Source organism: Vombatus ursinus, unplaced genomic scaffold (assembly GCF_900497805.2).
Source record: "Vombatus ursinus unplaced genomic scaffold, bare-nosed wombat genome assembly UNPS02014833.1, whole genome shotgun sequence".
Taxonomy (NCBI): domain Eukaryota; kingdom Metazoa; phylum Chordata; class Mammalia; order Diprotodontia; family Vombatidae; genus Vombatus; species Vombatus ursinus.
The window spans coordinates 5,438,385-5,449,633 of NW_020954611.1; the positions used below are offsets into that span (position 1 = coordinate 5,438,385).

Sequence of the window (11,249 nt, forward strand, 5' to 3'; positions counted from 1 at the left end):
AGAAAATGTAGCCATAAAACATCTTAAGAGAAAGTATAAGAATCTATAATTTTAATAAACTTGAATGTGACACATTTCGGGAACTTCACATTTCTGCATTTTGCTGTACGGTTGTCATCTTGGTCTATATTTCTAGAATAATCATTCCCAGCAGGGCCCATCAACATATTTAAACTAACATATAATTGGATAAAACTTTAGATTCTCTTTGAGGGTTTGATTATATTTATTTGGAGTTATTCTCTTCTAGATTTCTATCTAGGGCATCACTGGCATTATGAGAGATCTTTATCTTTTTTTTCTGCTTACTTAATCTTTTAGCATTACTTCTCAGAGTAGGACTTTGTGTTAGGATTAGGCTCTGCACAATTCTGTCAGGAATGCTGTGGCATTATATGATCCTTGCCTGTCTTAGCTGAAATTCTGCTGTTATGTACTTCAAGTATTGAATGTTGTATTCTTTAAGGATCGTAGGGATGGTTTGAGCCAAAATATTGTAGCCTTTCAGAAGGCCCTAGCTGGTCAGATTAAGTGACTAATTGCTGACATCCTGGGCTTTTCAAGCTCTAGTCCCCAGTTTATGTCTAGGTAACACAGCTATAGACTTGGCCCTGGGTAGCATTCCAGGAGACAAGCAAGTTAGTAAGTACTAAGACTCCAGTAGGCCCTTGTCAAGAAACTGAAAGGCTCAGCTGACCGTACTGGGCCAGGGCAAAGTCTCCAACCCACTCTGGAACACCACTAGTCTAGCCCTGCTCTCCAATTGGCTGTCTGCAATTTGCCCTAGGAGAACCTGAGCTTCTGCCTTAGTTCTGTTTGGATCCCTGATTCTGATTCCTTTGAAAGGCCCCTTGCTACTGGCCTGGACCTGGGGCTACATCCACAACCAGCTCTGGCCTACCCAGGGCTGAGTTTCTGGCCCAGTACCGTTCAAAGTTCTAGGAGCTAAATCTTAAATCTGGCCTTTCTTGGAAACCCCATGCTATTTGCTGGCCTGGCCCCAGGGATGAGCCCTCAATCTACTCAGAACTATCAGGCTGCTGGTCTAACTCTTTTCTGGGTCCAGAACTGGATCCACTATCCCCTCTTGCCAACTCAAAAGCTGCAGACCTAATTCTGTTCTCTTCGTCTAAGGCCATTATCTACTTTGAGAAACCTCAGCTGGGTTATCTACACAGGGAGACCCATTCTGCCGGCCTAGCTGTCTTCTCCACTCTGGTTGACCATGCCCCACAGCCTGTTTGGAGCCCTGAGGGCTGAGTCCATGGTACTGACCCATCTGGGAGACCCTCTGCTGCCTATTCATAGAGCTGGGGCAGGGAGAGGCTGAATCACTGACATTCACCCACTTCTTTCCCACAGTTCATACCCTTGTCACTAGTTTATGAGTCACATTTGTGATACTTAGCTGGAAAGATGCCCCACTGTGATTTTTCTTTAGCCTTCCATGTGACACCTGAGCCTAGCAGTGCCTGGTTAGAACTTTAGATTTGCTAAGGATGATCTGGACATCCTAAGTTATCCAAAACAGACCTCCACCCAGATCTTAAAGACAATGAAAACTAAAAACAACAGAATTACACTATTAATTTCAAAAGAAATGGAAAAACAACAAAATTAAAAACTCACAATTTGGACTCCAAAGTTATAAAATTTATTGTGTTGTATAACATAGACCAGAAAATATTTTTAATCATGCTTTGATTTCATTAAGCTAGGAGACTCCTATCAAATAATTTTTCTCTATCAGCCTCTGTCCTTCAGGAGTTTCTTGAAGCACTGAAATTAAATGACTTGTCTAGGGTCATATAGTCAGTATGTGTCAGAAACAGGATTTGAACCCAAGTCTTTCAGACTTTTGAGTATAGATTTCTAGCCACTATACCCCACTACCTGTAGGACCTCTCAGGTAAATTAGTATAGGTATAATATTCATATATACTACATACAGCTACACTTTAGAATCCCCCAAATTGTTATGGTTAAGGCTGGAATATAAATGAGAAATAATAATAGTTAATATTTATATAGCACTTACTGTGTGGCAGGCACTGTGCTAAGCACTTACAGTGTATCTCATTTGATTCTCACAACAACCATGTGAGGTAGGTGCTATTATTAACCCTACTTTATAGTCCAGGAAACTGAGCCAAACAGAGGCTAAGATCACATAGCTGGTGAGTATCTAAGGCTGGATTTGAACTCAGGTCTTTCTAACTCCAGGCCCAGCGCTCTGTGCACTGTGGCACCACCTAGCTGTTGTTCTTAATCATTTAATCTATTACACAATAGGGGAAGCTTTCAATATTGATTCAGAAGCACTGTAGCACAGTAAATAGAGTGCCAGACTTGCAATCAGGAAGACTTGGGTAGAATTCCATCTCTGACACTGGCAAGTCTAATTACTCTGAATTTCAGTTCTCTCATCTGTAAAATGGGGATATTAATAGCATCTACCTCACAGACTGATTTTTAAGTGTCAACTGAAACATCTCAAGCACTTTGCCAGCGTGAGCTCTCATTATCTTTAATCAGTCAGCCATTGACCATCATTTGGTGACTCACAGTGAAAAGCTAGCTCTGCCCGCCAATAGGCATGCGGCTGAACTCAAGGGAGGCAGCAAGCTTCTTTAAAAAAGAAGCCTGGAGACAGATCAATAATGCTGGACTCTGCTAGGTATCAAGAGGCTTACAAGACCTAAAGAGGGATTTAAGGGCTCACTGTTTTGTGACAATACTTGGTGTGCAAGTTTCAGGTCATCCCTACTGCTGCCTGCTCTGAGATGCCGAAGACTTGGCGTAGCAGAAGAGCAAACACAGGTGGGGACCCTCCTGACGTTGTTTCTAGAGTCATGGTCAGGCACACGTGCAAGTGTAGTAGGTCTTTTAATGTACTAGGATAGACTTTTTGCACCAAAGTCAGGGGTGTGCTGATAAATGCTTAGCAGTCGGCTCTCTGAAAAGCAGGGCCCACTTTTAAGCTTAATCTGCATTATTTACATTTTCTCCAAGCTTTCTTAAGTCTGGACAATCAACAAAAACATAAATCAAACCCTGATTTGTAGCATTAGATGATTTCTGAGGTCTAAATACTCACACTGAAAATCTGACAGTTGTAGCCAGATGAAGTGGCTTCACTGCACCCTGACTAAAAGGCTCTTAGAAATAGACTCACACAGACTTCGGCTAGCCGGATGCGCCATGCTCAGGCCCCGCCCAGAGCGGGGAGCGCTCGCACCTGGGGGAGGACCGCGCAATGCGCAGGCGTGAAAGGCCACTTCCAGGGCACTGCGGCGCAGTGAGCAGAAAAGGAAGTGAGCGGCGGGGCCTGACCTCAGGGAGGAGGAGACATGAATTTACTGTATAGAGACCTGCTGTTGCCAAAGATGGCCAAACATGCGGTAGCGGCGCCGGGTGAGAGCAGCCGTGATGTCGGAGATAGAAACAGATTCTGTTGTCCCGATCTGGCAGAGCAAACCACATGGAGCTGCTCGAAGTGTAGGGAGGAGGGTCGGCACCAACCTGCCCTTGAAGCCACGTCCTCGGGCATCCTTTCAGACGCTGCCCCCAACATCCCTGACCTATGTCTGAGTGATGTGCCTCCTGTCCCTACTTTAGCTGATATTGCGTGGAGAGCAGCAGATGAAGAGAGAATCTATGCTCGAGTCAGGACTGACACCCAGCCTTTGCGGCATAAGTGGAAGCCCACTCCACTGTTCACCATGCAGTGCAATGCCTCAGTGCCCATCCTTCGAGGGCCGGAGCAGGCCTTGAAGAAGCCTGGCCTACCAGCCCTGAGCCGAACCACCTACGCAGCCAGATTGCCAAGATCGTGGCAGCAGGTGCAGCTTGCGCTTCATTAACGCCAGATTTCGTATCTTCAGGAAGCTCAAATGTCTCTTCTCCCTTACTTTGTTTTGTATCCTCATTCCACTCTACAACTTCCTTTGTCATTAGTGACATCACAGAGGAGGCTGAGTGAGAAGGCCCTGAGCTTCCATCGGTTCTCATGCTTTGTTCTGCCAGCTCTGAATGTTGCAGAACTGACTCCAAAGCTGCCTGCAACTTGGCTGAAGATGAGGACTGTGTCTCTTTCAAAAGCAAGCACCTTTGCAGACATGATGGACATCCTGAAGGATATTCACTGGATGAAGCAGAGCTAAGACCTGAATTGGAGATTGATGAAGGAAGAAGACCCTGCTGTCCTCATTTCAGAGGTGTTGAGGAGAAAGTTTATTCTGAAGGAAGAGGTTATCAGCATGAAAGGAAACTGATGGCCCTTTCTCTATAAGCTGTCTTGCAACAGATACTTCTGCTTTGCGGTTAGAAATGTCCTTTCACAATGGAAAACACTGACAGGCTAGAAATGAGAAGAGAGAAAAGCTGAACTACTTTCCCACACTTCAAACCTTAGCAAAACTTTTAAGGACAATGTTCTAAAAATAGTTTTGAGTTGAGAGTTTACAGGTAATCAACCTTGTTGCTTTGGTTGTTTTATATTGAAGAACAACATGGGAGTTTTTGTTTTCCTCATGTACAAATAGGCCCCAGACTGATGACTAGCTTCACTGTGCTGTCCACCCTGCTCCTGGTCTCATCTGGGAACATGCAATATGTCCCTCATATTCAGCTGCTTCCTTTCGGGGAATGAGAGTGTTGAGGAGCCCTGAGGTCTTCTCAGTACCACTCATAAACCAAGACTTGCCCCTTGCACTCATGTACCAACACCCAGCTGTGCTCAGGCCTTCTACAGATCCTGTAGCTCCAACTCATGAACAGGCTGCTGCTGGCAGGCCAGGGCTGTTTTTTCTTCTTAAAACACATTTTGTAATACTGTAAAGAAACCAAATCTTCCCATTACCCCCCCAGGATCCTTGTGGCCTCCTCATTGCCATGGCATTGATGTCTTTTTCCACTGCCATTGAGGGATCTCGTGAATAAAGAGGGGAGGGGGCTGTGTTTCATTTGGGGCCACTTTTTCTCATAACTGAACCTCTGTTAGGTCATGCCAAAGTCCTCACCTAACACTCTTAATGCATGACCTAGCCCTCCTTGGAATCTCTTCAGTAAAGGTGTGCACATGTGTGGTGTTTGGGTTGAAGCACTACCTGGTATTAAAGAAAGTTTTTGAGTGGTAAAAAAAGAAAAAGAAATAATATGCACATAGGGGTGAAGACTTCTGCTTCCCTTTGTCCAGTGTCATTGCCTGAAGAAGCTGTCATCACTCAGCATTAGGCCAGGCAGTGAGGGTCTTAGCTAGTTGTGTACATGGTGATTGGCTGCATAGCCAGCCAGTAACAGGACAAGAATAAGCCAGAATTTTTGGGTATGTCCTCATCTTTCCTTCTCCAAAAATTCAATACAAGAAGGTGGCTTCAGGCAGTGTCTGACTTTGTAGCTTGAATGACAAGAACAATAGTTGATAGAGGGAGTCCTTAGATAGTATTTTATTGTTTCTCCACCACCGTGATGTAAGTCAGCAAAGGAAGAGTGCCATTCCATTCTAACTCTGAGACTCTTCTAATAACCACTAAGGAAGGTCAGAATTTTTTGAGGCAAAAGATGGCCTAGTTTGGGTATTGCCTCATTCAAACTGAGACCTGGAAAAGACCTTAGCTTAAAAGGGACAAAGTCTCCCACTGTATCTGGTGCCATCTCCGCTTGTCTTGACCTGTGTCTTGCCAGTGGACTCCAAGGACTCTAGAAGAGAGAGTGAGGCTCATAACTTTGCACGGCTCTGCCTCATTTAAATCCAAATCACTTGAAAGTCAAGACATCACCCTCCTGATGTCATTGGTCCTCTTCAAGAATGAAGGACTAACAACAACAAGGAAGGTTATAGCCCCAGGTCTGAGACTAGTTAGGTCAGAGGGTCACGTGATAATAGGTTCATGAGTTGGATCTGTGTATAGCTTAACAACAACCAACTTTAAGTGTGAATAAGGGGTATGAACTGAAGAAAAGCAGAGGTAAATAAATAGTACATATCTGATGGGGAGAGGTGAATCAACCAATCGACACGAACTTATTAAGTGCCTACCCGGGCTAGAGACATACATACAAAGAATGAAACAATAACTAAGCTCCAGAAGTTTAGCAAGGATTATGTAGAAGAGAATAATATAAGAGTGGAAAGATAACATACTTTTGGATAATGAAAGGCCTTAAATTCTAAGCAGAATATTCCAAATTTTTCCCAAGAGTCAACTGGGAGCCGCTGAAGATTTTCAATCAGGAGCGAAATGGCCATATCTCTGTGCAAGAGAGATTTTTAAACAAGATATAATGATGGATTACAAGGGGACAGGCAGAAGTTTTGGAAAGAATTAAAAAGGTGTCACCACAATAATGATAGCAGCAGCAACAAGCAAAGTGCCTACTGTGTGCCAGGCACTGTACTAAACATTTTATAATTATCTAGTTTGATTCTCACAACAACTCTAGGAAGTAGGTGCTATTATTATTCCCATTTTACAGATAGGGAAACTGAGGCAGGGAGAGGTTTAAATGACTTACCTAGGGCAACATGGCTAGTAAGTATCTGAGGCTCTTCCTGATTCCACTCTATGCTACTGTACCACCTATCTGCCTTAAGAGTCTTGTCAGGTGTTAATGATAAAAGATGTATCAAGGGCAGCTAGGTGGCCCAGTGGATAGAGCACTGGCCCTGGATTCAGGAGGACCTGAGTTCAAATCTGGCTTCAGACACATAACACTTACTAGCTGTGTGTGACCCTGGGCAAGTCACTTAAACCCATTGCCTAGCCAAAAAATAAATAAAAATTAAAAAGAGGTATCAAACACTCCACCTACTTTGGGGCAACTCAGCCCACAACAGTCATAGGCAGAACCAGATTAAAATGTAACTGGGAAATATTTGAAGTAAAAATACGATAAAACATAGATAATATTAATATGTTGCTTTCTAAGTCATATGCAGCCCACAGGGTTACTTAGGTATGGTTTAGTGGCCCATTTCTATTTATTTGTTTTGGTGAGGCAATCAGGGTTAAATGACTTGCCCAGGGTCAGACAGCTAAAAAATGTCAAGGGTCTGTCTGAGGCTAGATTTGAACTCGGGCCCTCTAGATTCCAGAGCCAGTACTCTACCCACTATACCACCTAGCTACCCCTTCCTGTCCTATTTGATTTTGATACTACTGCTGTATACTAGGGTCATCACACTAGCTGCAGTGCCAAATTCTTAGGTTGTGGCCCATACAAAAATAGGTGGTAGGTCAGGCTGATACTTTGCCCACCCTTGCTCTATGCTAATGAGGAATTTTCATGGATGGTATTATAATAACCAGGAGTTGCTGTTGACAGTCAAATAATCTGGGTGACAGCTGACTCCTCATTCCATTCTCCCTTCTAGGGAAAGGTGGGGTTGAGAGTAGGGTAGTTTCGGGGCTATATAGCCTAGCAGACCATGTCTCTCTCTGGTTACTGGGCTGGATTGGGGCAGGACTTTCTCACTAATCCCTCTTAGTTCCCCTCTTTCTTCCCCTTTGTTCTGCTGATTCCAGGACGAAGAGAGGATTCAGTCCCAGGAGCCCACAGTACAGTGCTCTCTAGCCGTACTGTATCTATGGCTACAACCAGCTCATTCTTCTACAGGAAAATGAAAGTGATGTCCCAGAGTTGGATTTAAGGTTCTTCCTGTTGGCAGAGCCATTTAAAATATACAGAGGAAATGGCTCACAAGACACCATTAACTTACCTTTCCCCCCATCAAACCAGCATATGCAGATTATATATTCTGTGAAATATAAAATATTCACAGTCATTCCCCCTTACATTAAAATAGCAATTAAGATCATACATAAAACAATGGAGTACGAGTTTTCTATTAAAATAAATTGAGATGAATAAAAACACCAACACAACAGTGAAATATAAGAAGAGAAGGAGAAGACAAAGGTTGAACCTATAACTGAAAGGCTAGAATAGGGGAAAATAAGGATGAGAAAGAAGATGTCACCAGATCCTTTGAGTGATGCCTGGGGAAGAAAGACACTCAAGGCTTCTCTTCTATTCTGGCTCTTACCTTCCTCTCTGCCCGCAGTGGTGTTCTCTCAACCCCATTCAAACAACCCTCATCCATGTCTGCTGGAAGCTATTCCATCTCCCCAGGCCACGCTAGGCTCCGTCCCAAGCCACTGCACTCTGACTCTGTATGCTTCTGAGGTCTCCTGCTGTCTAGTCCCAAACCCACGTCACAGCTCTCTGTGACTCTGTCATTAGTCCTTGGACTCTTGTTCCATGAAGCTGTTAGTTCTTCATCTCTTCTTTACAGGTGGGAGAACCACAGGATAACAGATGTACGTAGATGAAAAATTGAAAGGGAATTTGGAGGACACCTAATTCCACATCTTTATTTTATAAAGAAACTGAGACCCAGAGAGGTAGTAAGTGACAGCTTCTCTCTGATCCATGACCAGAAAGGCCTGCCATTGGCCATGAAGGACCCTAGGTAATATGATAAAAATTTTCACAGCATAATATATTTTCCTCTTGCTCTTTGAACAACAGCTGGGGTGTATGTATCCATATTCAAAAGAACAATACATTTAACCACTTTCAATGAATTAGGCCTTCTAGTGCTATGCTAGTACATCTTTAACAACTGGGTCTCTAAAAAGATAGTGTGTTCAGGATACACTTTTAAGTTCCCTCTGCATTATCAACATTTTCTCTGTTACTTTATTAAGTCTAGACAATTAACAAAACAATACATTTCACCATAATTTGAAGCATTTGCCAGTTTCTGAGGTGTAAATGCTCACATTAAACATTTAGCAGTTGGCTCTTCTGATCTGATTGGAGCTGACTAACACACTCCTGGGCCTATCCATAGTTCTAAAAATGTCCCTTAGATTTGTGTCAAGAAGCAGGAGAACAAAAATAGGACTCCACTATGTACCTTTGCCATTTACTGATGATGGGATATCGGGCAAATTGTTCAGCCTTTCCAGGCCTCATTTTTGCCTATTGTAAAATAAGGAGATGGGACCAGATGATCTCTAAGATCTTTTATGGCTCCATTATTCCACAAATCCCATCCCTCTCCTCCAGATCAAACCAAGCCAACTCATGCCCTTGCATTTAAGCTGGTATTTTTGTTTTTTTTGCAGTCAAGGCCATATTAAACTTTTGGACATGGCTTGGAATTTCCTAGGAAGGAAATGAAGCTCAGACAGTACTGTGATACATCACTGTTTCCATACTGTCTCAGATTCTCTCTAATGTTTTGCTCCTTCTTCCTGACATGTCCTTGAATTAATATGGCACCTTCCTTCCAAAGTGCTTTTCCAGATATTCTCTCTTTCATCCACAAAACATCTGTTAGGTGGGACAGGTAGCCTTTCCTCTGAAGATGCTGACATTGAAACAGACTTCAGAATTCATAGCAAAGCCCAGAACCATAACTCTGGTCTCCTTATTTTTAATTCTCTGTTCTTTTACCTAGACTGCCTAATTCCACTTCCTAAACCCTCGCATGTTAACACTACTCAGCTGTATAAGAGAGGGCTCCATCCACACAGGATCTGCTGTATTGGTAATGTAAGGGCATAGGAAGTGGTAGACAGAGGTTTGAACTTGGTTCTGCCACTTATGTAGCCCACTGTGGGAGGGTTTTATGCACAAACAACAGACAAACAGACCTCTTCTGGGTCTACTTGCTCAACCCTGAGTCACTGACTACTCTTTCCCTTTAGGATTCTAGAGAACCCTAAGGGGTTGTGGTTTCTAATACCATCTCCCACAAATTCTTAGCCAATGCATATCTCCTTTCCATTATTAACCAACTAGCTAATATCAATTAAATTTTACAAAATTCTAACTTATACAAATTCACTGAGGAGGTATGGTAAAGGTAGACATTATAAAAACATGCTCTGAATTAGGAACACATCCTTCCCTTCCATGCACAAGATCCCTAGGGAGAATATGCTCACACTTAAAACATAAAGGTAGTGAGGTACACACTGAGGAAACACATGGGGCCAACGGATGCCTAGGATAGTTGGACTTCATCATAGGATCATAGATTTAGAACTGGAAAGGAACTATCCTTTTTTACATATGAAGAAACTGAGACCCAGAGAGGTTAAGTGTTTTGCCCAGGGTCATACAACGAGTGTCTGAGGCAGAATTTGAATCCATGTCTTCACTCTAGGTACAGAGCTCAATCCAGTAAGCTGATCTGATTTCCCTTCCAGCCCTAAGTTTCTGTGACATCCCCTCAGTCACTGTTCCTCGCTGTCTTCAACAATCCATGTGAGCCAGGAATTCCCCTTCTGCCCAAGAGAGATGAGTCTTATAGTCTCCTGACTTGGACCCTATACCCTTACTCAAAGGGCAGATTCAAGTTTCCATCTGATCCTAATCTCTTGATCTCTCCTGAAAACCTCCCATAACACTTATACACTCTGATTTTCACTCCTCTGCCATCCTGAATTGTTTTAATCCACAAAGTATCGTGATCTTAAAGTTAACCATCCCATTGACCAACCATTTATATTTACCATGCATTTCACTGAAGTTCTGCGCCACCTGGTGGTCACAAGTAACAAGAACATCCAGCCCCCTCAAAGTACCACAGGAAAAGAAAAGGGTTCCAGACATTTGGGAAAGTTCCTCAGCATATACCAGGGGTTCTTAATTTTTTGTGTCTGTGTGTCAGGGTCACCTTTAAATAGAAGACAGTCTGGCAAAATCTTTGGACCCAGTCTAACAATAATTTTAAAAATGTATATCTTAATTGAAGAACATAGTAAACTTCAGTTAGAGCTTAATGAAAATAATATAGATGTAATTTTCCCCCATCCAAAACCCTTTGAAATCTTCTCGCAGACTCCTTTTGATCCTAGATTAAGAAGCCCTGATCTAGGTCGCTGCTAGAAGAGACACTACTGGTGGGGAATCCAAGGAAGCAAGAAGCCTAGCTCTCTGTTGGTACATGAACCTTAACAGCTTGTGATGAGAGAAGACATGATCATTTTTTTTCCTCTGGCCATGTCTCACAAATCATATTATGAGGTTCTGATAAAACAGCATGATGGAATCATAGATTTTTTTTAAATGAAGTTATTTCCTCAATTTCTTCTGGTGTAGAAAGCTTGTGGTCAGGAGCTCCTATATCTATGTTGATCAGCACCTGCTGATCTATATCTTTATCAAGTTGCTTGGCCCTAGGGCACTCAGAGGTTAAGTGACTTGCCCAGGGTCACACAGCTGATATGTTT

The 11,249-nt window shown here is 42.9% G+C and overlaps 1 pseudogene; it reads left to right on the top strand.

Annotated features, from left to right (window-relative positions):
* Window positions 1-3,045: 3,045 nt before the first annotated feature.
* Window positions 3,046-5,025, top strand: LOC114026219 (annotated as a pseudogene).
* Window positions 5,026-11,249: the final 6,224 nt, after the last annotated feature.